This window comes from Haliotis cracherodii, unplaced genomic scaffold (genome assembly GCF_022045235.1).
Source record: "Haliotis cracherodii isolate W230 unplaced genomic scaffold, xgHalCrac1.p SCAF_17, whole genome shotgun sequence".
Classification (NCBI taxonomy): Eukaryota; Metazoa; Mollusca; class Gastropoda; order Lepetellida; family Haliotidae; genus Haliotis; species Haliotis cracherodii.
Genome location: NW_027266272.1, coordinates 6,025,050 through 6,048,456, shown reverse-complemented (window position 1 = coordinate 6,048,456; position 23,407 = coordinate 6,025,050). Strand labels below are relative to the sequence as shown.

Sequence of the window (23,407 nt, the reverse complement as noted above, 5' to 3'; positions counted from 1 at the left end):
ATGTTTCTGTCTGCTGGGATCCAAGGCTTCTCTCTTGATACTGTTAACGTTCATCGTTTTTAAAGAATAGCCATCTGATTTTGTTGAGCGATTTGTAAATAGTCAAAACAGTGGAAACATCTAACGTCTCCTCCTCTGAAGGAGGCAAAATCTGTATATTCTTTAATTTATTTTCCAAGCTGCTTGTACATTATACATATGTATGAACAAAGTCATACATATCGTAACACAATAATGTCAATATTATGTTAATCTGCTTTGGCAACGCTCACTTAATGTGAGTCTGTCCATCAGGAAAAGTCTGTTGTCGCCATTGCTGTGGCTTTGAACTCATTGAACAGTAGGGCAAGAATTAAATAATATGCATGCCATCTGTAAGACGGTTCACAGCAATAATGAATAAAAGACATGCCAGTTCATCACGAGCGGAATGCGGCGTGGCCAAGTATCGGCCTGAATAGGCTTCTGCGCTCATTTACTGTTTTTTATCAAATTCAATTTGAGGGAGATAATCGCTTGGTAGTCAAAAACACCGTTTAAGACCGCCACGTAAAAGAGGAAGTGAATTGAAACCCATATTGTTCATACTATCTTAAAAAATGCTTTTGTTGATTAAATATTTTGTGAAAATTATTAGGTAGAGATTGTTGGAGCGATCTTGATCTGTCCCTAGTGTTTTCGGAATAAAGGTTATAATATATGTTGTTTCATCGATGTAAGAGAATTGTATATCACAGAAATGGAACGTGGGGCCAAACTGTTGTGCAAAGTCCACCGTAAAGTGGACGTTAACTATAGTAGTTTCCAAAAGAATGCATACCATGAGTGTGCAAGACTATGGAAGAAAAACAAAAGCATGTTGAAAGTCAATATGTATAATATATATTTCATTAGAATTGCGTTTTAAGATAATGTGTAAAACTGCTCATTTTATTCAAAGAAATACCTTACGACTGAATGAAAATGACAGGTTTCACAATATCACTGTCACAAATCTGTGAAAGCACATTCGAAACCAACTTAATACCGAGTATGTCCACCTTGTGCATTAATGCACGCCTGAACACGACGACCCACCGTGGACGTCAAATGTTGGATGACGTTTGGGGTAATCCACTGCCATTCCTCAAGGAAACATGTTTCAGCTCTTGGCGGCTGAATGATGCCGCTAGGCGTGTTCTGATCGGTCAGTTTGATCCCATTAATGTTCGATCAGGTTTATATCAGGAGAACATGCTGGCCAGAGTAAAACGTGAATGTTCGCGTTGTTCTGAAACTTCTTTGTGAACTTTACCGTATACTATATACAATGCGTATTATCTTGCTGGAAGACAATGCCAAGTTGCTGTTGTTGAATTAAACGTTCCTCAAGGGGTCTCAAAACGCCCCCCAGCCCCGATATATCTGGGAGTTCAGGGTTGCCTAGTTTTGATGCCATCTCCAATTGGTTGAACTTGTTGAATTTGTTTGACATTAAACGTTCACTCACCTTCTCATCTGTATACAGGCTGGCGACCTTCATTTCTGTACAAGCAATATCTACCCAACTCCTAGAACATGACACGTCCCATGTCTCGCACATGGAACTCACCTGGCCAATGTCAGACTGTTACATCGGCGTTGCCGCGTTAACATCACTCCGCGGTCGACGGAACCTGTGTCGAAGTGCCTTGTTGCGTCATACCAAAAGCTCTCTCCATCTCTGTAGCGGTTTTAACGAGGCATAATTTTTTGTGCTTTTGGTTGATGTGGTCATTACATGCCATGTTACCAGATTTATACAGTACTTTTTACTTCGCCTAAAGTCATTGTGAAACAATGCACGATTTTCACAAAAAGTGTAATTGTTTCCTGCTTTTTGACACCGAATACATTTGGTTGTACAAGGGCTGGTCAATATTCCAGCAATGTCACGTCGGGGGATACCAAAAATGGGTTTCATGCACTGTACCCACGTGGGGAATCGATTTGGTTGAACTTGATCAAGGAACTCAAACAAAATACCGCCTGATGAGCTTAACACATATTTTCCACTGGAACACAATGAATATACATAAGCAACAGAAATCTAACATTCCTCGACATATTCGATCACCATTAACAAGAGTTACATCCTTTACACCACTGACATGACAACAGTGTAAATTTGCAATTTGTAGCAATAATATAACGTAAATCTTAAACGTGTACTTTAACGATCTTAACATTAACTTCATGTCATGTCTTACTGTCTGAGGGTTTTAACAGGGCTCACAAGAGCTACTGAATGTAATGTTAATGGCAACATGATGAAGGACATTTAGGAATTTGTGTTTGTTAGTTGTTTAACCACTCTCTCAGCAATACATCAGCTATGTGAATACTTGAGTCCGGGCCAGGCAACCCAGTTATTGACACCATAAGCACTGATCTGCCCAATAGGAATATGACGACATTCATCATCCAAGCCAGGTATTGTTTACAACTTGATTTCAAAAGCATATTTTTTTTAAATATCCTGTTACATACTGATCAGCCGCCTTTCTCATGTGCAACTCTAACATAACAGAAAAACGATATTTGTCCACTCCAGCTGCACTGCATGCTTGCAAATCTCTCACATGATTGACTTGTTTCTGTCACCACCTCATTTACAGAATTGGCACTATGTTAGATATGCATGTCTTCCTTAATATGTTTGTTCATATCTTGAAAATACACATTCCTACTAATTACAAATGAGAAAGCTGTGAACAAGAATCGAACTTATGAATGTTTACTCTAAGTAAATGAGATCCCCCGAAACATCGATTTTTAAATAAATTCAGTGAATGAGTTTTTAAATAACTTTCATTTTACAATGTCCATCAATATTTGGTTTTGTAATATTTGCATGGTTAATCAATCCTTGATTAGTCAAAACTATGACTATGATCTAAAATATGTGTTCTCAGGATATACACACTGAGCATGATTTCGTTTGGATATATTCTGAGACATGTTAATTTTAAACATTGGACCAGGCTCTTGTTGTATTCAAGTTACTTCGTCCTTGGTTACTCATGCTCTTCTAAGTCGACTATGCCTGTCGTACGAAACGACTACCGGGATCGGGTGGTCAGGCTCGGTGACTTGGTTGATGCGTGGATCGATGCTCATGGTGCTAATCCCTCAATTGTCAGGTCCATGTTCGATTATTTATAGACCGCCGTCATAGAGCTGAATTATTGCTGAGTGCGGCGTTAAACAACATGCAACAAACAAAGAAAGTCATAAAGAGATTCAAAATTTGACAGATGAGTGTAATTCGTTTTGTTTAGGAGCTCCTCGTTGGGTTCAAATACTATACTGAACAACAAAGGTTCCTGTGACATTGAATAAGATTTAATGCAAAGTTATCTGAAACAATTTCGGTTTGCAACAGATAACAGACTCCTGTAAGTGTTCAAATGGTTTAATTTGCCATACTGACTTCAGAAAATGCGTCAAAATGTCAATTTACAAATCAATAGCGTGTGTGTCCACTTCTGGTTGCGATGCAAGCAACACATCTTCGTCTCATGGAATGGACCAAGCGTCGCACAAAGTCCTTTGGGATATCTTTTCATATCTGCTGGAACATGTTTCGAAGTTTTCTTCCATGACACAATGATTGACGTAACGTTCACCTCGACGTCGGTACACTCGAATCCGTCCATCGCTGTGGCTGAGGTGAAAACGAGATACGTCAGTAAATAGAACGTTACCGTGTCCCCACTGCATGTCCGTCCAGCGTAGGCGCTGTCTGCACCACTGTAGACTTGCTTGACGGTTGTTTCCTGTCAAAGTGGGACGTCTAGCGGGTCTTCTGGCGACAATCCCTGCATAGCGGAGGCGGCGACGTACGGTTTGTGAAGATATTCGTCGAAGGGCAGGGATGCTTGTTGCTGTCACTGTTGCTTGCTGGAATCGATTTCGTAGGTGTGTTGTTCGAATCCAGTTGTCTTGTCGATTACTGGTTACGCGTGACCTGCAACTCCGAGGATGGTCTCTGACTGCATTCGTCTGTTGCCAACGTTGCCATAAACACCAAATGGTGTTTCTGTGGACGCTAAATTGTCTTGCAGCACCACGTTGACTCGAACATGCTTCACGCATGCCAATGGCTCAGAGACGCTCAATTTCGGACAGGCGTGGCATTTCGTAATGTTGCACAATTGCGTTATTTTGTTCTTTTTCTGAGTGGTTGTTGTCAGCACGATGCTAAATAATGCATATGGAATCCCGTTAACGCACATGTTTTTTACACCCATTCTTGGGTCGTGAAATGCATGGGCCTTGTATCAAAGTCAACTTTTGCATGGAATGCATGCTAATCTGTAGAAGTTGTGATTTAGTGACTTGATTCCATACATGTACTACAATATTGAAAACCAAACTTTACTTGTTTGAAAAATACACTAAAATATTGGTGTCACAGGAACTTTTGTTGTTGAGTATACTTGAAGGCAATACCGACTCTGAGCTCACGTTGACGTCAAGCTGCTATTTTGTTGTAGCTATCCCTCTGTCGCCCTCCCGTTATAATTGAACGTTATTACTGAACCAAAGAAAATTTTATTATAATAATATATACATCTAAATGGGCATATACGATTTCGACATAGTCCTGGTTCGGTTGACTGAGCTGATAATAATCAAAGCTATAAAACTTATTGATGAACAACATTTTAAACTATTTACCATTGAGCGAGAGCATTTGTGCGTGCAGCAAATAATTATAATTGCACTTTAGGGGAAAGGGTGCAAGTAAGGGGAGAGCAAAAGCCCCCACCCCACCCACGCTTTATCCCCAAATATCCCCCCAATATCCCCATGCCCACCTCCATCCAACCCCAACCAAGTGAACATTGTGCACCCGCGACAGAGACACCATCACCCTAGCCTGTGTGTACATGTATCAATGCACAAAGAATCACTTCCTTGTCTGTCGCATAAAGCCTGCCTGTTCACGGGTAGCAGCAGTCTGCTTTCACCCAATGCTCAGGACACAAGGAAAGGTGTCAGCTGGAGTTAGTTCTGCTTTGTGTCGAGCAGGAAAACAACCTACATCTTTCAGCTGCTGATCCTGGCGGGATTGATCCACCTCAGTGTCCAGTGGAGCGGGTATGTAACCAGTTATCATACGAACGCTTTCATGTATCATTCAAGCAAAAGCTGTGAAAAACAGAAAGGCAATCAGATTATATCCCCAAAACTACAAAAAGGTGTTTTTTCTTATTTCAAAATAGAGCAGAAGTTAAATGCAAATGATTATGTTGATTAACTTCTGGAGGAAATAGAGAATCACTCTCTCTCTCTTATTCTCTCTCTCTCATTCTCTCTCTCTCTCTCTTTATGTTATTAGACCAACCAATTAGACTTAGGTAGAATACGTTTGTAATATGTACCAGGACTTCTTTTCCAACAAAACAGACAAGTTATAAAGGAAGTATAGGATTTGACAACTTTCATATAAAATGTCTAAAAATAAGCTTTTCGTGAAATCCTCAGTATCTTTCATATTGCCTTATACTTGTATATAGGAAACTTTGTATGTATAGGACATTTATCCATGATATTTTCTAAGGCATATAAATAACCGTTTTCGTTTATCAAAGCATTAACAAACATTATTCCTTTTTCCTTTCCAATTATATATAGCTGATTTCTCTTCTATTTGATATGATTATCATGCCAAAGAGATTGTGATTGTGTTACAGATTCTTTACTCTTTTTCTTTTTTCACTGTGTAAGTATCCGTTGAAATTCCCTACTAAAATATTGAAAGTCTCAGTTATGTTATATTATATTATAATATGAGAATCTTTTCTGCAAGCATTTCATTAAAATGCAGACCACTTTTGATATATCAAATATTTACCTATTTATCCATATAACGTTTTTTGGGGGGGGAGAGAGATTGTTGGAGAGATCTTGATTTGCCCCTTGTTTTCGAAATAAAGGTTATAATATCCCGATTTCTACAGCTATTTACTCTTTGGGATTCCGGTTAAGAATATATTTCCCCAGCAACCTATGGTCGCCGTAAGAGGTAATGAAATGGAGGGGTAGTCAGACTCTGTAATTTGGTTGATTGCATGTCATTGTATCGCATTTGCGTGGATCGTAGCTCATCATAACAATCACTTGATTGTCCAGAGACCAGATTATTTACAGACCGTTGTCATGTAGCTGGAATATTGCTTAGTGCGACGTTGAACCATGAACAAACAAACTAGCATATCTGTAAACTGATCAGCCGCCGTTCTCATGTGCAACTCCAACATGACAGAAAAACAACTACATTTGTCCACTCCAGCTACACTGGATGCCTGCAATCTCTCACATGCTTGCCTTGTTTCTGTCACCACCTCATTTACAGAATTGGCGCTATGTTAGATATGCATGTCTTCCTAAATATGTTTGTTCATATCTTGAAAATGCACATTCGTACTAATTACAAATGAGAAAACTGTGAACAAGAATCAGATTTATGAATGTTTGCTCTAAGTAAATGAGATCCCCCGAAACATCGATTTTTAAATAAATTCATTTTACAATGTCCATCAATATTTGGTTTTGTAAGATTTGCATGGTTAAGTGATATGTCATCAATCCTTGATTAGTCAAAACTATGGATATGATCCAAAATATGTGTCCTCAGGATATACACACTGAGCATGATTTCGTTTGGATATATTCTGAGACATGTTAATTTAAAACATTGGACCAGGCTCTTGTTGTATTCAAGTTACTTCGTCCATGGTTACTCTTGCTCTTCTTAGGCGACTATGCTTGTCGTACGAAGCGACTAACGGGATCGGGTGGTCAGACTCGGTGACTTGGTTGATGCGTGGATCGACGCTCATGATGTCAATCCCTCGATTGTCTGGTCCAGGTTCGATTATTTACAGACCGCCGTCATAGAGCTGAATTATTGATGAGTGCGGCGTTAAACAACATGCAACAAACAAAGAAAGTCATAAAGAGATTCAAAATTTGACAGATGAGTGTAATTGGAGCTCCTCGTTGGGTTCAAATACTATACTGAACAACAAAGGTTCCTGTGACATTGAATAAGATTTAATGCAAAGCTATGTTTTTTACCAAATCTGAAACAACTTCGCTTTGCAACAGATAACAGACTCCTGTAAGTGTTCAAATGGTTTAATTTGCCATACTGACTTCAGAAAATGCGTGATTTCATATAAAAAAACATGAACAAGCCAAAATGTCAATTTACAAATCAATAGCGTGTGCGTTCACCTCTGGTTGCGATGCAAGCAACTCATCTTCGTCGCATGGAATGGACCAGGCGTCGCACAAAGTCCTTTGGGATATCTGTCCATATCTGCTGGAACATGTTTCGAAGTTCCTGGAGTGTCTGTGGAACACGTGGTTGACGTCGAAGGTTCCGATCCATCTCATCCCAAATGTGCTCGATTGGTGAGAGATCAGGGGAGCGAGCTGGCCAGGGGATGGCATTCACGTTGTTTTGATGAGAATCCTGAACAAGTCGAGCACTATGATGCAGGGCGTTGTCATGTTGAAAGGTAATGCCTGGGCCATTACGCAAAAACGGTAGAACAACAGGGCCAAAGATCTCGTCGCAGTAGCGCGGTCCATTGAGATTTCCTCTACCACTATTAAACGGGTCCTCTGTATTGCTGTAATCCCACCCCATACCATAACGCAGCCACGCCCGAACCGATCTTCTTCCATGACACAATGATTGACATAACGTTCACCTCGACGTCGGTACACTTGAATCCGTCCATCGCTGTGGCTGAGGTGAAAACGAGACTAGTCAGTGAATAGAACGTTACCGTGTCCCCACTGACGTCCAGCGTAGACGCTGTCTGCACCAGTGTAGAATTGCTTGACGGGGATTTCCTGTCAAAATGGGACGTCTGGTGGGTCTTTTGGCGACAATCCCTGCACATCTGAGGCGGCAGTGTACGGTTTGTGAAGATATTCATCGAAGCCCAGGGATACTTCTTGAAGTCACTGTTGCTGGCTGGAGTCGATTTCGTAGGTGTGTTGTTCGAATCCAGTTGTCTTGTCGATTATTGGTTACGCGTGGCCTGCCACTCTGACTGCATTCGTCTGTTGCCAACGTTGCCATAAACACCAAATGGTGTCTCTGTGGACGCTAAATTGTCTTGCAACATCACGTTGACTCGATCATGCATTACGTATGGAATTGGCTCACAGACGCTCAATTTCGGACAGGCATTGCATTTCGTAATGTTGCATAATTGCATAATTTTATTGTTTTTCTGAATGGTTGTTGTCAGCGCGATGCTAAACAATGCATATGGAATCCCGTTAACGCACATGTTTTTATACCCATTCTTGGGTAGTGAAATGCATGGGGCTTGCATAAAAGTCATTTTTTGCATGGAATGCATGCTTTTCTGTAGCAGTTGAGTTTTTGTGACTTGATTCCATACATGTACTACAATACTGAAAACAAACTTTACTTGTTTGAAAAATACACTAAAATATTGGTGTCACAGGAACGTTTGTTGTTGAGTATACTTTAAGGCAATACCGACTCTGAGCTCACTTTCACGCCAAGCTGAGATTTTATCGTAGCTATCCCTCTGTCGTCCTCCCGTTATAATTGAATGTTATTAATGAAGCAAAGAAAATGTTATTATAATAATATACATCTAAATGGGCATATACGAATTCGACATAGTCCTGGTTCGGTTGACTGCTGATAATATTCAAAGCTATCAGACTTATTGATGAACAACATTTTAAACTATTTACCATTGTGCGAGAGCATTTGAGTGTGCAGCTTTTACGTGGAACAAATAATTATAGTTAGGGGAAAGGGTGGAAGTTAGTGGAGAGCAAAAGCCCCCTCCCCCACCCACCCCTTATCCCCCACCGACCCCTTATCCCCCAACACACACACACACACACACACACACACACACACACACACACACACACACCACAACATCCCCATGCCCACTTCCATCCACACCGAACCAAGTAAATTTGTGCACCCGCGACAGAGTCACCATGACCCTAGCCTGTGTGTACATGCATCAATGCACAAAGAATTACTTCCTTGTCTGTCGTATAAAGCCTGCCTGTTCACCGGTAGCAGCAAACAGTCTGCTTTCGGCCGATGCGCAGTACTCAAGGAAAGGTGTCAGCTGGAGTTAGTTCTGCTTTGTGTCGAGCAGGAAAACAACCTACATCTTTCAGCTGCTGATCCTGGCGGGATTGATCCACCTCAGTGTCCAGTGGAGAGGGTATGTAACCAGTTATCATACGAACGCTTTCAAGTATCATTCAAGCAATTCTGTGAAAAACAGAAAGGCAATCAGATTATATCCCCAAAACTACAAAAAGGTGTTTTTTCTTATTTCAAAATAGAGCAGAAGTTAAATGCAAATGATTATGTTGATTGCTGATACTCACTTCTCACAATGTATTGATATAGTTACGTGGGAATCTGTTATACTGATATTTCCTGCTTATGTACTTACACTTCAGCCTTACCTTGATTATGTCATCTGATCTGACCTTTTGTACTGTGTGAATGGCATAACACTGGTGCTACTGTCTTGTAATGTATATATGTACAGGTAATATGAGTTTGTGTGAAATCATTTGATTAATTATGTATAATCTTCGGATTAACTTCTGGAGGAAATAGAGAATCACTCTCTCTCTCTCTCATTCTCTCTCTCTCATTCTCTCTCTCTCATTCTCTCTCTCTCTCTCTTTATGTTATTAGACCAACCAATTAGACTTAGGTAGAATACGTTTGTAATATGTACCAGGACTTCTTTTCCAACAAAACAGACAAGTTATAAGGAAGTATAGGATTTGACAACTTTCATTTAAAATGTCTAAAAATAAGCTTTTCGTGAAATCCTCAGTATCTTTCTTTTTGCCTTATACTTGTATATAGGAAACTTTGTATGTATAGGACATTTATCCATGATATTTTCTAAGGCATATAAATAACCGTTTTCATTTATCAAAGCATTAACAAACATTATTCCTTTTTCCTTTCCAATTATATATAGCTGATTTCTCTCCTATTTGATATGATTATCATGCCAAAGAGATTGTGATTGTGTTACAGATTCTTTACTCTTTTTCTTTTTTCACTGTGTAAGTATCCGTAGAAATTCCCTACTAAAATATTTGAAAGTCTCAGTTATGTTATATTATATTATAATATGAGAGTCTTTTCTGCAAGCATTTCATTAAAATGCAGACCACTTTTGATATATCAAATATTTACCTATTTATCCATATAACGTTTTTTTTTTTGGGGGGGGAGAGATTGTTGGAGAGATCTTGATTTGCCCCTTGTTTTCGGAATAAAGGTTATAATATCCCGATTTCTACAGCTATTTACTCTTTGGGATTCCGGTTAAGAATATATTTCCCCAGCAACCTATGGTCGCCGTAAGAGGCAATGAAATGGAGGGGTAGTCAGACTCTGTAATTTGGTTGATTGCATGTCATTGTATCGCATTTGCGTGGATCGTAGCTCATCATAACAATCACTTGATTGTCCAGAGACCAGATTATTTACAGACCGTTGTCATGTAGCTGGAATATTGCTTAGTGCGACGTTGAACCATGAACAAACAAACTAGCATATCTGTAAACTGATCAGCCGCCTTTCTCATGTGCAACTCCAACATGACAGAAAAACAACTACATTTGTCCACTCCAGCTACACTGGATGCCTGCAATCTCTCACATGCTTGCCTTGTTTCTGTCACCACCTCATTTACAGGGTTGGCACTATGTTGGATATGTATATCTTCCTAAATATGTTTGTTCATATCTTGAAAATGCACATTCGTACTAATTACAAATGAGAAAACTGTGAACAAGAATCAGATTTATGAATGTTTGCTCTAAGTAAATGAGATCCCCCGAAACATCGATTTTTAAATAAATTCATTTTACAATGTCCATCAATATTTGGTTTTGTAAGATTTGCATGGTTAAGTGATATGTCATCAATCCTTGATTAGTCAAAAGTATGGATATGATCTAAAATATGTGTCCTCAGGATATACACACTGAGCATGATTTCGTTTGGATATATTCTGATACATGTTGATTTAAAACATTGGACCAGGCTCTTGTTGTATACAAGTTACTTCGTCCATGGTTACTCTTGCTCTTCTTAGGCGACTATGCTTGTCGTACGAAGTGACTAACGGGATCGGGTGGTCAGACTCGGTGACTTGGTTGATGCGTGGATCGACGCTCATGATGTCAATCCCTCGATTGTCTGGTCCAGGTTCGATTATTTACAGACCGCCGTCATAGAGCTGAATTATTGATGAGTGTGGCGTTAAACAACATGCAACAAACAAAGAAAGTCATAAAGAGATTCAAAATTTGACAGATGAGTGTAATTGGAGCTCCTCGTTGGGTTCAAATACTATACTGAACAACAAAAGTTCCTGTGACATTGAATAAGATTTAATGCAAAGCTATGTTTTTTACCAAATCTTAAACAACTTCGCTTTGCAACAGGTAACAGACTCCTGTAAGTGTTCAAATGGTTTAATTTTCCATACTGACTTCAGAAAATGCGTGATTTCATATAAAAAAACATGAACAAGCCAAAATGTCAATTTACAAATCAATAGCGTGTGCGTCCACCTCTGGTTGCGATGCAAGCAACACATCTTCGTCGCATGGAATGGACCAGGCGTCGCACAAAGTCCTTGGGATATCTGTCAATATCTGCTGGAACATGTTTCGAAGTTCCTGGAGTGTCTGTGGAACACGTGGTTGACGTCGAAGGTTCCGATCCATCTCATCCCACATGTGCTCGATTGGTGAGAGATCAGGGGAGCGAGCCGGCCAGGTGATGACATTCACGTTGTTTTGTTGAGGAGAATCCTGAACAAGTCGAGCACTATGATGCAGGGCGTTGTCATGTTGAAAGGTAATGCCTGGGCCATTATGCAATTACGGTAGAACAACAGGGCCAAAGATCTCGTTTCTTCTGATGTCTTGTATTTGTACCTTTTGTCACCTTTTCACACGAGTCACAATTCAAGTTAGGCGTCCTACTTTAACTTGCGATAGTTTGGGTATACTGTGTGCTCCTCTCTGGGTGTTCAAAGCTAAATAATCGTTAAAGTTGTGAATTTTTCTACGACCCTATTTGAATAATCGTGGATTCATGCATGCATCAGGATTATTATTCGTCAATTTTACTTCTATATGGTATGTGTCTATTAGCCATGAACATATTCATATGTAATTTCATATCATCGACTGCATCTGCATGGTAGCTGGTAGCCGAAACAACATAACCCTAATTATGTAGTATACACTGTACCTACATGGACCCATTTCACAACCAAGGCTGAAAGACGACATCACTACGCCAGTGTAGATGAAGCTACACCCCTGTGTACTATTGTTCAGTGTGTGGTCGAGGACAGACTTCGGTAGAATACGTTTGTAATATGTACCAGGACTTCTTTTCCATCAAAACAAACAAGTTATAAGGAAGTATAGGATTTGACAACTTTCATTTAAAATGTCTAAAAATAAGTTTTTCGTGAAATCCTCGGTATCTTTCTTATTGCCTTATACTTGTATATAGGAAACTTTGTATGTATACAAGCGTAGAGTGTTGTTGAAGACATGCATATGCAATAAGTGTTGGTAAGTGCGGTTCAGGACACACACCTGTAGCTCGACTAAAAATTCATTAAAATTGATTGATTGGTGAGCGTCCAGAAAGTGTCCGTAAAAGCGTCGAGTTTCTCAGGTGTAAAATGGACGAAAAAACGACAAAAAAATCATTAAATCTTGATTAATTGGTGAGCGTCCAGAAAGTATCCGGAAGAGCGTCGGGTTTCTCAGGCGTAAAATGTACGGAAAAACGATGTTTTTTTCTCCGCCTTGTACAATTGTTAACAGCCAATCAGATGGCGCTGGTCCCCCGACGCACGTGATGTCCAAGGCTTCCCTTAGGGAGCATAAGGTTTCGCATCTCTGGCATGTCTTGCTCTAGTATCTGTCGCGCGCAGTCCAGCGAGATTTGATGACAAGTCAGTTTTAGGATATGAAACCTGTTATTGGAATTCAGACACACGCCAAGACGTGAAACCAATCCATCACATGTTACCAAGTTTATTGAGATAACATATCCCTCCGCTATGCACAGTTGTCCCAATCGGACAATGGGTTGTGTTTTACTTGATTACAACAGTTTATATTATTTTAATGTGACGTTTACACGACATACGGTTTTCCCTTTTGACGAAAGGTCGGCCGCATGATCGCGGAGCTGAGGTTTATAAGTGTATGAACGACACATTTTGACATTCATACGTTTTTTCACGAGACTATTTTTGACATGACTACCTGCACATTCCTTGGGGAAATCCCAGGAATTCCCTAGCACGAATTACATGCAGAAGTGTCGTTTCTCATCACTTAGACCCTTTATTTTTTAACTTAGCTTTTTAGCATACATTGGGATACGTCGGAGAGTTTGATTGCATACCCGTTCAAGTATATCCTCGGTACAACCCATCCTAGAGAACAAAACGAGGAAAAGCACATCGAAACTATCGCTGTGACAGTCTACAGCAAACTATGAATGTACACATCGTTACAGTCACCTTTCAATGATCGGCCTGTTGATCAGTCATGACTAACACTTGAAATAGCCACTGGTTTATTAACAGTTTCGGAAATCACTACCGTCACTTGTATCGTATCTGACATTTTGACGTCTTGTATACTAGCCACATAAAGAAACTGTGCACGGAGAAAATATATTCTGGATTGAAATACAACACAGCAAGAACAAAATGATGCAGATGCTGTAGCAGCTGAATGATCGGACCATAAGAAAATGTCAACGGGACCTGAACAACATCTGTTACGATGACGTCAGAAGATCACAATAGAGTAGGGGGTCAAACGACAAAGTCACAAAGTCAATAACGGGTATGACCGCCCTGTGCGTGAATCACAGCAGTGCATCGGCAGCGCATGGAGTCCACCAAATGGGCATGGAAGGCCTGGGGAATGGCCTGCCATATCCTCCTCAAATCCTATGCCAAGTCACGGACGTTATCTGGAGGATGTGGGAGACGACGCAGACGGCGCTCCATTTCATCCAACACATGCTCTATTGGGGAGAGATCTGGAGAATTTGCAGGCCATGGCAGTAACATGATATTGTTATGGCGAAGGAAATCCATTGCGACCCTAGCCGTGTGAGGGTGAGCATTGTCCTGTTGAAATGTCAATCCCGGGCCATGACGTTGCAGGAAAGGAATGACCACAGGCCTCAGAATCTGATCTCTGTAGCCAACACCAGTGAGATTGCCCTGAACAACCACCAAAGGGGTTCGGTGCCATGCTGTTATCCCACCCCAAATCACCACAAAGCCACCTCCAAAACGATTCCTCTCCACAATACAGTTGCGGGCATAACGTTCTCCCAAACGCCGGTAGACACGTTGGCGCCCGTCACTGTGGGAAATGTTGAACCTCGATTCATCTGTAAAGACAACATTTCTCCACCATATTCGAGGTTGGCGAACATGATTTCGACACCATCTTAGACGGTTGACGCGATGAAGGTGTGTCAGGATGGGACGTATGGCAGGGCGTCGTTGTCGAATCCTGTACTGACGTAAACGATTCCTGACAGTGTTGGGATGGATACGGCGCAGTCCAGGAATTGTCTGGGACGTCATTACTGCCGTTTGGAACCTGTGTCGGAGATGTGTAACTCGAATCCATCTGTCCTGTCTTGGCGTCGTTACTCGGGGACGTCCTGAACGTGGGTGGTCGGCAATGTCATTTGTGTTCTGATAATGCCTCACCAATGCCGATATCGTGTTACGAAGGCATTGGAAATGTGTTGCCACCTGTTGTTGCCTCATTCCCGCTCGGATCATTCCGATGGCTTCATGACGCTGTGCAGCTGTCAATCTTGGCATGATTTGCTTGTGATATGCTTGTGTCTGCGTCTGAGAAGTTTTGAATTTTTGAATGACCACAGATCATGCTTTCCAAAGTGACAGCGGATTTTGAGTTGCACATGCTGTGTACAGCTGCACAGAATGCACGTGCAGTAACACATTGCACGTCCATAGGCCCCCATCAATGACGTCATATCGCATGGCAAGTGCATGAGCGTTTGAATGTCTCCAATAATTGCTGTGTTCAAACCTATATTTCATATGTGGACAGTGTACCCTTATATTTATATTTTCTCCGTGCACAGTTTCTTTATGTGGCTAGTATATGTGGCTCAGTGGATTAGCTACTTCTGTTGAATCTTTCGAGGTTAATGGCTCAGCCTCCTTGTAGCGACTAGCCACATCCACTACAGTTAAAGCGTATTTATACGTTTTGCGTCTTACCAAATCATGGGGAAGAAATAAGAACTTCATTCGTTGTAAAAATATCAAACTTCTTCCTCGGGATATAACGCGGTGCCGGTAAGTATATTTGCCACATCGCTTGTGTCTTTAGCCATACCTTGGCCACATCTTTAGATACCTTAGCCGCGGTGGCTAATTTTTGCATTGCTCCTATACCTTTCAAATATCCTCTCGAGCTATTGTAAATTTTATCCATTATTTATTAATATTGATGATTCTTTTAATATGAATCATGACGATCGTTGAATCTCATCATCGTTTTGACTATGCATACTGCATACCTGACTTGCATTTCTTTTGCGTGTGAGTATAGTTACATATAACTGTATAGGCAATTAGCACAAAAAAAACCATGAGAACGCGAGATCGCGACATTTGACCAATGTCGCGATCTCGCGTTCTCGTGCTCTTGTGTCCATAAGCATAAATCACACATTTGCCCAGCATGTAGACTGCAAGGCGGCAATAAATTAACAGGTAGAGTTTGATTGATTACTGTAGAAGGGTGCGATTCACATGCATAATGCGTGTTCAGTAGGGCTATGTGTTTGAAGTATTTCATCAAGTAAAGAAAGAAGGCACATTCACATTTGCGATATGTATAAGTATATATAGTTCCAGGAACTTGGTGGCAATAGTATAAGGGTAAAACTATTTTCCTTCAGAATCCCGAGGTCTTCCATTAACTACCGGACGAAGGAGATCCGTTGAAAAGACTGAGGCCTTCTGCAAATGATAATGCCCTGAAAAATAGCGTTAGCGTGATTGTAGCTCAAACGGATAGCATTTGTTATCAAATTAAATTTTACAATATCTGTTTTGAACATTTATTTCAATTAATGAACAACGAATGTCACTGACCCACGTTTACAAATATGGAAACGAATAAATCAAACCAGATGACGTCACTATTGAACGTCATATGATGTCAACTAACAACGGGCGTGGTAATGGCCCGTCGTTAAGCAATATGAGGGCATTATCAAGTTTTATCATCCAAAACTGGCTCCCACAGGAGATATCACTTTGGTGAGATCAACCGATTTCTACATTGCAGATGTGGCTGCAATGAAATTGCATCACAATCCTTTGCGGACCATTGTGATGGCATTGGTTACCATGACGTCACAATAACATGACATCACTAATGGCTCTGCCACTGAAGCTGTTTGCAGTACTTTGTACACTTAAGACACTGCTTATTACTGTCTGCTAACTGAAAAAGTTGGAATAATGATGTTGGATGATGAATAAAATCTCACGCTCTTGTCTTTTGACATCAAAACGTCGAGATGAACCACAACGTTCATAGAATTTTCTGCTTTGCAAATTAATGCACAGTTTTTTCAAAATGGCTGCTCCAAAATCACGTGACTGTTGACAATGTCACAATGCAAATTTTCCAAGTCTTTTGATAATACAGTAACATATATGTAGAGTTGTACACCTATAAGCAGTAACATTATATAGTCAAGAACACGCTTGACAGACAGTTGACAGACTGAATTTGACAAATATTGTCTGGCAAGTAAGATTTATTTTACCAACATGGATGCCTAATGGTAATTATCCGAAAGATTTGTCAGTTTGATTGTTGTTGATGCCGCACTCAGCAATATTCCAGCTATCATCAAATATATCAACACTCGGGTAATTTACATGTTTGTCGTATCTCGAAATATGAATTGTTAATAGTGTATCGTGCCAAATATAATGGTGAGTTACTGAATAAATACAGAAGTTTCAAGAAAGTGGTAATTGTATTTATAATGTTAAGTGTATTTTATAACATGGACCAGGTATATATTGTATCTTATAAGTGATGTTGGGATCGAGTTATCGCCCTTGATGAATTGTTTGTTTATTATAGGGTTTAGATAGTGATTTTTTCTATCATTGATTATTAAGTTCATGTACAGAATATAGACATATGTTTATATGAAATGAATGGTGGCTTTGTATTGTATGAATATGTATGTGTATGAAACCTATGTACTATCGTTTTTATAACGTTATTGTTTTGTACATTACAGGATTTAACAGTGGCCCGCTCATTTATGATAACATGCGGGCGGTTTAAGGATGATTTTATCCATTTTAGCTATAAACTAATGTAAAGCGGGATGTTTTGTAGTCAGGTTGGAGCGGATGATAATATGATAATATTTGTGTATTTCCAATTGGTCTGTGAGAATTTTGCCTTTCATGAATATGCTAGCCGTGTATAATATTGCCTCATGTAGAAAGTTTCAACTCACTGGCCTGTGATTATTTCTGTTACTGACAGTGTAGCCCCGAATAGCTGCTGATGCGGCTTTATGCAATATTACTCACTCACTCACTGACGGTGATAGTTTTGTTTCAGCTTTGGACACATTAATGTTTTCACTATCATTGGACATTCATATACAAATTTGCTTTTGTTAAATTATATTGATCATGTTGAGGGTTTCAATATAAAGAACATAGGAAACTGTAACAACGGGAGATTACTCAGACTTTGTGTATGTGAATTAGCATTTTCAAGCTCAAGTCATAAGTTTGCTAAATGCTACTTGGAGAATGAAAAGCATGAACGAAGCATGACTAAAGGACTACTAACGCGCGCATGCTCCTTGACCTATGATATTACGCATGCGCACGGACCGCGTCTAAAACGCGAGAACACGAGTACGCAAGATCGCGAGAAAATGAAATGTCGCATTCTCGCGTTCTCACGATTTCGTGTTTTTGTGGCCTAATTTTGTGGCCCGAGATTGCGAGATTTTGCATCATGTCCAAACGTCGCATTCTCGCGTTGTCGACTTTTGATAAAAAGTGCTCCGTACCTAAAACATGAGAAAGCGAAATCGCGATAAAGCGAGATTTTGGCCAAATCTCGCGTTCTTGCGATCTCGCATTCTCGTGTTTGGGGCATATTTAGCTCGTTTCCATAGGTCGAGATCGTGAGAATGCGAGATCGCGAGAATGTCCCTTACAGTATTCCATACAAACTGGACTGTGATTTAACCATTGTTAAAAAAGGACTGCCTTATCAACCTTATTACACTGTGTGGTCTAATTTAAGAAATAAAGCTTGATCTACCGAGTGCTTCTGGGTGCTTTGACTTTATGATAGTCCACGGCAAAACTATACTGTGCGTTCAAATTCAAATATGTAATTATAATATATGGGGCGCTACAAACTGAAAATTCTTGAACTGGGCTAACCAACTTGTTGTTCCTCCTAATTGCATTCTAAAATAATAAAGAAACACACACTAAATTAAAGTCACACTTTATTATTCTATTCAGAATGTGATTATTCGATTTAACTTATGATTTAATATACATTTGGTGAACATTATCCTGTCCAACACGATGGCCCTCTTCACAAACACATGCACGGACAAGTCAAGTGTTCACCTGATCAAACACGGAAGTATACGGTACAAGTCAAAATAGAGAAGTGCATCGGACATAACTTTGGTCACTGGAGCGTGAAGTTTGGAAGTGGTTATCACATGTGTACCTAAAGCATATGTTTTTGAATCACTATCAGATTGTGATGATACCAGGTGCTCGCGCGATAAAAGTTCTCAATCAAAGCTGCGTCGTAACATCTTTATATGTAATATTTTCAAATCATTTTCTCACATGCAATGACAGACACTGATGCGAAAAATTATATGGAGGTGTTTTCTTATAGGTTTAAGTGATTCATATCGACATACACTCTCAACAATGTAGACAATATTCGAAAATAACAAATGATTACAGAAAAACAAAGAGGTATCGAGTGATGATAATGGGCGGATAAGATTGAGGAAGAGCTATGTGTAAGATGACAATCAGCAGAACATGTTGGCGGTGCATTGTTAGGGTAGAATTAACCAAGAAGGACGAAAGGGTAATGCAAACAACAAAATTTGATGTTTGAGATGACTTTTGTTTGTACAGTGTGACCTGGTCCGAATCAATGTCCCAATGACCAGTTTATAAGAGAATCAAAGACGTCTTTGAGTGAATTGAGTGGCAGTGACGAGTGAAGTGGCGGCCTGGCCTAGCTCTTGTAACGCAGCGGGTGGCCTTTGACGTCAGCGTACACGTCTCCCGATTATGTCCCAGATGTGCTCAATGGGGGAAAGGTCATGACACACTAATTGAGGATGTTACATAGGGGTATGGGTCATGCGCCATGGGGGAATAGCAATCGTTAGAAAGCTGTAACCAAACTTTTAAAAGAAACTTCAGACGTGTCTCACATGTGTAAATCATGACACTAAACATGTTTATGTTTTTCGGCAACAATCATAAAAGGGTGCCACGTCCTGTTCTGGACTGGTTTATCTGCCCCAGAGCGCTTGCGCTCTTCGCCTGCAGCAGCTAGGAAGCGAAGGGCAGGGTACCATTCTAGCTCTGTCCGACCATTTCCCCATACAGCATTTCGCTGCGGTGAAATGTTGACCCATTTACGTGTAGCAAGGTCTGCCTTGCGAGAGGGACGGAGAAAGGTCTATAGAATATTGCTAGTCGGGAAACGTATACCTAATTTCCATGTAGTGAGATATAAGTACTTTTGGACAGTGTGAATAAATGACGTATCAGGCTACAGGTGTAAACATATTGGTACGTAAAGATTGACAAATTAAAGCAATATGTTCACCAGGAATTCTGGACGTAAAAAAGTTTTAACAACCAACAAGATTAGTGGTATACAATCAACAGATGTATTAAAAAATCCACTAAGTTTACAAATGAATATAAATTACTGCACAGCAATTGCAATGACTGTTCACAATAGATCGGTAGCGCAGTATTCAATGGCAATAAATAATATGATGGCAGTGGTCAGTATCTAATATGAAAAATACAGTGGTGACAGCAAAAGTCAGTGATAATAACTGTTAAACAATAGAATACACTGTCATATATCAGTATGACCATTAGGGAGGTAACTCGCACAGAGAGGTATGGTTCATAATTAGATATAAAGCACTCATAATGTTGAGGGTTCCAGTTTAACAATATAAGCATGTACCGTTATGATTGTGTCAACCTTAATATCAGATGTTACTTGAAAAAAATAACACATGTTTAAGAAAGTCATTGTTGTGAAAAAATTACACGTTTTGGTTTCATAATGTTTGTTTTCTAGTTTTATATTACATAAGTATTTAACTGAAATGTGCCCTATTTTCATTCCTGATTCTGTTTTATCTTCTTGGTTACACATGTGTGCTTTGCGACACTACAGGTACTAGAATCAATGGGTAGGTATGCTACAAAATGTCTTTTGTTGCGCCGTGTCGATTCTCTGGATCAAAGTTATCTTGTATACTCTGTCCTTTGTAATCTGATATTCGTGATGGTCGTCAATTATGATACGTGCACGGTGGACACTAGCAATATCGCCTTGAAAGACAATTGACCATCATGACACGCAAATACCACATTTATTGCCGTCAGTAGATTGTCTCGGCAGCACTGTCTAGTTACCTTCCATGGATAATATGCTGTGTCGACCTGGCATTCGTACTGATCCCGTCTCGTATCATTAGAGACCCACACCAAAATCTGTCATGTTGCTTTGCGTTGACGTTTGCATGACTTTCGTTGGGAATCCTGTACACGCCAGGACTCATCTGAACACATTACACGAGATAAGCGGCTTTTCGCCCCGTTTCTACGCTCTAAGCACCATTAACGAGCCTGGACTTGTGCCGTCTGGGGACGATCATTGATATTTTGCATCTGCAGAAACATTTTCCTATAAATTAAAGACTGAGACACATTGAACATACCAGCTACCTCTCGCTATCAGTTTGAAGCATGACAATATCCCTTTGGCGTTCATCAGGTTGTAGACGATGCATTCTCAACCTGATTACAATTACGCCATTATAATGAGTTTCAATGACAGCAGCACTTGCAACTTTGCAACTTTCCTTGGATCCGCCTTTACAAATTGATCTATGAGAATTATATTTGTATTATTGTTCACAATATTCCTGTTGTTATATAAAAAGATTTGCTTCAGCCTTTTTGAGCTGGGTGAGAGTAAGATCTACTGCTAGCTTTACCGACTGTCAGGGAGAAGGAGACAGAAGGTGGTGAGGTTATGTGATACTGAGATCTTTTTAGCTGCTGTTAATAGTTTATTACCACCTCTGTGATGGTGAACTCCAGTTTTTTTATCCTTTGCCCTTAATCTTTTGAATCATGTTCCACACCTTGGACATGGGTGTGCAAGAACTGAGTTACATACATGCTTCCTACAGGATTGGTGTTTATTTTGTTTAAAAGTGTGTCTCGCCTTGGCGCTTGTGGTTTTAATGTTATTCAGGTTATGCACGGTATGTTGGCGAAAATAATTCTCATCGTTCTTGTATTTCTTCTAGCATGTTTACGATCATTATCAAATTATGGTTTACGTATAATATGGTTTGCAGAGGAGTCAGGAATGCTTCCATTTCCAATAGCATATAATTGATCTGAAAACAGTTGTAATGGACCAGGAACATTTGTCAGTTTTTAGTCTTTCAGTAGAGAGTGTTTGGAAGAGCAATTAGCCTTTGTAGGTTCATTAGCGGAATTGATAGTATTGTTGGAGATGGTCACTTCCACAACGGTCACCATGGGCAGACCATTCAAACTCGTTCAAAATATTTGAATCTGTATGTGAAAGATCAAGGGCAGATTATGTTCCCGTGGCAGAGTGCAGATAGGTGTTAGATCCGTCACTGAACATGCAAAAGTCATTGTTTGACATATAATCTTCAAGGACTTTCCCCTTATTATTTGTATCAGTACTCCCCATGATTATGCAGGGCGTTGGGAGCTGATCGTACAAAATCTAAAGATCTGATTGGCGGATAGCTGCACAAGGAGGCAGATACAGTGAACATAATGTAAACACTATGTTCAAAGTTTATTAACATTGACAGCAACAGTTTGAAGTTCAGTGTTGAGTGAAACAGGGCTTTGCATTATGCCCTCAGGCTGTCTCACCAGGGAAGAAGAACCCTCTGTAGTTTATCACGAGACTATGTCAATTTGATCTGTGGCTTGGCGACAAAATGCCAACGGTTTAAAATCTCGAATCAATAGCTGTTTTTCATAAAATTGTTCTAAGACCTCTGCAAGTCCATTGTGTAATGTTTTGTGGATTCATGGGGCTTCAACAGAAGAGATACAAACGTGAGGAAGACTGTGTAGTACGTCCTTCCTGCAGTCAGTGCTCTCCTGCTCATCACCGCACCACCGTGGTAACACGCATGGGCACAAACAGAAGCATGGCAGGACATGGATCCATATCCAAAGGCTTGTCAGGTGTACCGCTGGAGTGGATTAAGGATATGCACCTCCACTCCAATGTTGCAATAACCAGCTTTGATAGATTGAGGGATAGACGTTCAGGCAAATGTGAAGAGATAGGTGTTGGTCAGTTCGACTACACAATCCTTCTTTACAGTAAATCGTTTGACAGCTGCAAGAGAGTTGTTGCAGTTCCTTTGCAATTTGATCTCCGTCATGTCGGACAGGTACTGAGCTCTGTCATGGACAATGGCCGTACACGAATTAAGTGTCTTGTGTACTAAGACAGTAACCTTGATGTGGACAAACTCTTCTAAATTGAGCAGATTGACAGATTGCGATTTCCATGCACATTCTACAAGGAGATGGCCCGATTGGTGCTTTGTCACCTTTGTAGACACCAGTAATACCTTTTGCTATTGTAAATGGATTCAGTTGGATAGGTTCTTTTTCTCAAGCCTCAATAACAAGGAAACTTGGCCAATAGTCAGATCAAACGGGTGTATTCTCGTCCTGATCAGACGAGGACTTGTCAGAATCAATGTGTCATCGTTTTGAACCTGGGTGTTGAGAAGCCATTTTGAAAGTAAAATGATTAAGCACCCTTTTTCCCCCACTCAACAACGAGTGTCAACAAGGACAGTCTTATGAGGATCTCCAATCTGCAAAGACCAAGGATA

General features: G+C 40.2%; 1 protein-coding gene across 2 annotated transcripts in view; it reads left to right on the top strand.

Annotated features, from left to right (window-relative positions):
* The first annotated feature begins 5,026 nt into the window (after positions 1-5,026).
* LOC139464283 (calpain-9-like) overlaps positions 5,027-23,407 on the top strand; it is a 29,787-nt gene continuing 11,406 nt past the window's right edge. The window contains exons 1-2 of one of the 2 annotated variants that reach the window (XM_071245804.1): positions 5,027-5,124; positions 9,103-9,272. The gene's annotated coding sequence lies outside the window, so the exon portion shown is untranslated. The remainder of the gene's footprint in view (positions 5,125-9,102; positions 9,273-23,407) is intronic. The other variant, XM_071245805.1, reaches the window with a different exon arrangement.